Genomic DNA, 5,727 nt, shown 5'->3' on the forward strand with positions numbered 1-5,727 from the left:
ACAATATCTCACAAGCTCCTGAAAATCTCTCATCCCTGCTGTCACAACCGGGTTATTTTCAGACCTTGAGTGCTCCCCTACATCAAGAGTTTCATTAAAATCTCCACAAATCAACCATTTCTTATTTCTGAACATTGAGGAATCTTTATGACTTCTCAAATCTTCCCATAGTATCCTCCTCTCTTCCATAGTATTCAACGCATATACAAAGGTGCAAAAAATTTCCTCTTCTTTCCCTTCCTGAAGAACTGCACAAGTAATCAACTGACTACTCTTAAAAACCGGTGTTACCCGAACTGATGGACCCCAAACCACCCAAATGCGGCCCAGACGGTGATGCTCATAGTTACTCATATATGACCAATTCTGAAAAACTGAACGCATAATATCTCCTGCTTTATTTTCTTTAACTCTGGTTTCTATCAAACTCCCAAACTGTAATGACTGACTTCTTATCCAATCGCGGACTACTTGATGTTTAGTGATTTTATTGAAGCCGCGCATGTTCCAGAAGAACCCTGTCATTTGGCATTGCGAGGTTTCTTCTTCTTATTCAGATCACTCGGGCCATCGTCCCTTGCTCTCTGAACAGTCACATCTGAAAGAAACCTGTGGTTATTTTTTGATCCTCTCGGCAAATATCTTCTTAAAGTGATCCCATCTTCATCATCTACAATTGTTGTCTCCTTCTCCAAATCTTCATTATCATCCTCCTTTTCCAATTCATTTCCTCTTTTTTCCTCTTTATTAACTTCTACCACTTCTTCTTTATTTTTCATAATTTCCCCTTCTTCCTCATCTTGGCTCAAGACTGAGAATCTTGAGTTAGACAGAATTGAAACTTGACCAGATTCAAGCTTCTTATTTGTCTGAGGTGTACGACTGACCTTCCCCGGTGAAACTTCCCTCCAGATTTCCTCTCCTGCTTCTTTTATTGTATTCTTAGCACTCTTATTACTCCCCACCGATTTCTCTAGAATATCCATAATATCTTCCTTCTTATTCTCTGTTGTATCTACTGACCCAGTCTCCACTTCTTTAATTTTTTCCTTAGAACCTCCCTCTTCTACACTTCGAACTACTTCTCCACTCTTAGTCTCCAATACTACTTCCTTCTCTTCGTTTCTCCTTCTACAAGCATGCACCAGATGCCCCCATTTGCCACAATGAGTACACTTTGGCGGAAGCCATGGGTAAGTGTACTCCACTAGTGTTTTCTTCCCTTGAGAGGTGAAATTCATTGTTTTTGGTAACTCCTTTGACAAATCAGCCTTCACAAAAACCTTTGCAATCTTCAGATTCACACACTGCTCAGTTTCTGGATGTAGTCTCTCTGGCACCCCAACTGAACTTGTTATGAAGCTTAATCCCTTCCAAGAAAACATATCCATTGGCACATTTTTGAGATGCACCCACAGTGGTATCGAGTGTGTTTCTTGCTCAATGTCTTCAGTCAAAGGGGACCATTTCGCCATCACAACTGGTATCTCTGCTATATTCCACATCGCCCTACGTACAATCCTGTTTCTACGTACAATACTTATTCTGAACTTAATTTGCATACATATTATATATATTAAAATCTTTAAAAGTGTGGTGTAAAACACTTGCTCCGTTATCAAAAAAAAAAAAACACTTGCTCCTTCTCCAAAGAAATTCGCCTATAAATAATATATTAGTGGTGAGTGACCCTTGTTTTACTTATCAATCTTCTTCAGAACTATTTGGGTCTATAACGAAAAAAAAAAAGAGAGAGAAATTTAAACGATGGAGGCTCATAATAGAAAACATTCAGTCGGCGACACAACCCTCCACACGTGTCATCCGTGCCGGCGCACCGTTCCATACAGAATATACGCCGTAATTCACACGTGTGGCATCTTAGCCCTTATGTACCATCACGTTAACTCACTTCTCACAGCAGACACAACCCTAATAACATCTCTACTTCTACTCTCCGATGTCATTCTCGCTTTCATGTGGGCCACCTCAGCTTTCCTCCGGTTTAACCCGGTTCATCGGTCCGAGTACCCTGAGATATACGCAGCTAAACCGAAAGAGGAGTTTCCGAAGTTGGATGTGTTTATATGCACGGCTGATCCGTACAAGGAGCCTCCCATGATGGTGGTCAACACTGCTTTATCTGCGATGGCCTTCGATTATCCGTCCGACAAGGTCTCAGTCTATGTATCGGACGATGGAGGATCATCTTTGACCTTGTTTGCTTTGATGGAAGCTGCCAAGTTCTCTAAGCATTGGCTGCCATATTGCAAGAATAACAATATTCAAGATCGATCTCCTGAAGTGTATTTTTCATCAAAATCACATACTTGGGACGACGAAGCTGATAATCTTAAGGTATGTATTATATCTTAAGCTGGTAATATTAAGATGAACTTAAGGTATGTATTATATCAAAATCACATACTAGAATATTTTTTATTTTTATTTCTATTTCGAGAAGTGCATAGACGTACGTATTACGTTGCGATGACTGTTACACTTAGGTGCTGACTGGTTTTCCCGCTACCACCCGCAAACGCAGCTTTTGCGGTTCATAGCGGTTGTTGGCGTTTCGAAACAATCATAGAAAACGCTACAAATCGCTTCAAACCGCTCCGAACCTCTTAAAATTAAAAACTGGTTCCAGCTAACGTTTGCGGTTGCGGGCGGTTGCGGGAAGGTAAATTTTTTTTCTTTAAAAACAGAATAAATAAAAATAATACTAAAAATATCTAATAAAAAATTTCAATTGAAATAATAGAAATTGTAAAATGTATTCATATTATATTTTAATTTATATTATAAAAATTCAAAACTAAAATGTTTTCTATAAATTTTTAAAATTGAATAATATGATTTTATAAATATAAATTTTATATTTATCATATTTTATGATTTTTAATATTTTTATAATTACATAAAATGTAAATATTGTTAAATTATTATTTAACAGATGTTACGTTTGGTAGTTTACCAGTCATAAGAGTCCTGCAAACGCAACAATTTCTAACAGCTGTACCAGTCGTACAAATCTCTAGAAAACGCTTAAAACTGCAACCACCCACACCAGCAAACTCCCGCAACCGCAACCGCAACCGCTGCAGTTACACCAGTCAGACCCTTAGTTAAGTAATTTAGGTAGTGTTTTCATTTAGTATCTAAACTATTAAAACTAAAGTACAAATAAAATTTCACCATGAATTTTCCTTAATAATTACAATTATATGTCACTGATCTAAATATAGTAATTTTAAACTTTCCTTAACCCATTCATTTCCGATACAGCATACAATCCAATTAATTAAATCAGACCATCACGTACCTTTTTTATTCGAAACCAATAATGACCAACCAGAACATACCTTATATTATTATAACTCAATACTCCATTAAACATATGACAAATAATTTTTGGCTATTGGCTAACCTATTACAAACCAAACCAAAAGATTGATCACGATTTCTTAAGCACAATCTAATCAATATTAAGTTTATGGGTTTATCAATTTTTTTAACACTAGCTTTTTTCTAATATTTACAATATAACGACACTAGCTTTAAACACCATCGTTTTAAAACATTGCTAAACCACCCAAATAGTTAGATTAACATGCTGATAGACTCAACCGTATTACTAAGATTCCATAACAGCTCATATATTTAATCAATCACACCAACTAATATTATGATATCAATCTTTACATAAAACCTCCTATTTCTAAGCTATAACATTTCCTAATATGATATCATTTTTTATAAATTCCAATTTCCATTAAAATCAACATATTACATACCTATTTATAATGAACAAGCTGTACATGGAATTATTCATTTTTTATACAACAAATCCAACGTAAGTCTTTTTAAAATGACAAATCTAAAATGATAACCACAACTAACCAAATACGTTAAGCTATTATAAAACAATTCATAAAATTGATGTATATAAATATAAAATCATATTATACACAATGGGTCTGTATTCGTTAGTTGTAAAATTATATACAATCAAGGATGTAACAAAATTATGATTAATATAATCGTTTAAAAAATCATCCGCACAGGCGTGCGGGTCATAATCTAGTTCTTTCGTTAAAATTTACAAATACTTTTTAATTTTAATTACTTTGAGTTATGGAATAAGCATAACATGCCTTTTAAGTTTTAACAAAAAAGAAAAGATCAGAACGTAATAAATCTTGTAAAGACAAGCAAAAATACAATAAGTGGGAACAGACAAAACAAAGTTGACTGTATTTTAAAACAAAGGAGAGTCATTGTTGTGCAACTTGTGCTGAAGGGTCAAATCCTTCACAACCTTAGAGCATCTCCATTGGTGAATCCCTTTTGGGATTCATCTTTTTTAATTTTTAATTATTAAATTTTTCATTTCTTTTTTTTCTTGAAAAAAATGTGAACCTCTGTTAAAAGTTTTCAATGGAGATGCTCTTATGAGTCCTTATCGTATCTACTCGACGATAATGTTTATGTTCCCAAGATTTTGGGTAACTATGGCATCACCTTTATTCATTTATTAATTGTTTTTAACATTGATGATTTCATTTTTTGCCAAACAAAATTGATAATTTCTCCTATACTTTTTGAAAATGATGATTTCTCTTAAACGATAAGATTAAGACTCGCACTTGTAACCTAATTACTTTCTTCAAAACGATAGGACTTGCTAATACTTTCTTTTAAAATATAGGAGTCCTTCTACATATATGTAAGTATTATCAACCGATGATACGTATCTCTAACATAAAAGGACAGTATATTATACAACTCTAATTATTTTTCACAATAAATAAATATTGATTGAGAAAATCATAAGAGACAATGAGACAAAAATACTAAGTTATATACTAACATTGCACAAAAATAAAGAATTATATACTAACAAACATGTATATATGGAATTATCGTATACTAACAAACATGTATTTGTAATCATCGATCGTGTGGTGGAGCAGATGCTGTACGAAGATATGAAGAGCAGAGTAGAACATGTGGTTGATAGTGGTAAGGTTGAGACTGAGTATATCACATGCGATCACTTTCGTGGAGTATTTGATTTGTGGACCCACAAATTCTCACTCGTCAAGAACACCCCACTATTATTCAGGTATTTTATTTTATATATAAAAGGTTTATAAAAATTACGCTCACTACTATACATTTGAATAATAGTCTGCTCTATGTTATTTTTCATAGAGCAATTCTTTCAAACAACACATTTTAGGTGGCAAATCTTAACTTAATTAATCTGAGAGCAGGTGTTGCAAAATAGCGAGACAGGCATGGGCCATACAGGAAAGTATATAGTGCCAAACCTAATCTATGTATCACGGGAGAAGAGTAAAGTTTCAACCACATCATTTCAAAGCCGGTGCTCTTAACACCTTGGTATCACCTATAGACCTACCTTTTAAACTGGTTTTTTAATTTGGTTTAAATATCTAGCATTTTGGTCTAGTTGTAGACTTGTAGTTAAGTTAATGTTTTCTTTTCGTTGTAGCTACGAGTGTCTGGGGTGATTACAAATTCACCGGTCATTCTAACACTAGACTGTGACATGTACTCGAACGATCCTACAACCCCGGTTCGTGCCTTGTGCTATCTAACTGACCCTAAATCAAATCCGGTTTAGGTTACGTGCAGTTTCCTCAAAAGTTTCAAGGAGTAAGCAAGAATGATATCTATGCATGCGAGTACAAACGTCTC

General features: G+C 34.5%; 1 pseudogene; it reads left to right on the plus strand.

Moving 5' to 3' along the window:
- The first annotated feature begins 1,624 nt into the window (after window positions 1–1,624).
- LOC130502320 (cellulose synthase-like protein G3) lies at window positions 1,625–5,605 on the plus strand (annotated as a pseudogene).
- Window positions 5,606–5,727: the final 122 nt, after the last annotated feature.

This window comes from Raphanus sativus, unplaced genomic scaffold, assembly GCF_000801105.2.
Source record: "Raphanus sativus cultivar WK10039 unplaced genomic scaffold, ASM80110v3 Scaffold0504, whole genome shotgun sequence".
Lineage (NCBI taxonomy): Eukaryota > Viridiplantae > Streptophyta > Magnoliopsida > Brassicales > Brassicaceae > Raphanus > Raphanus sativus.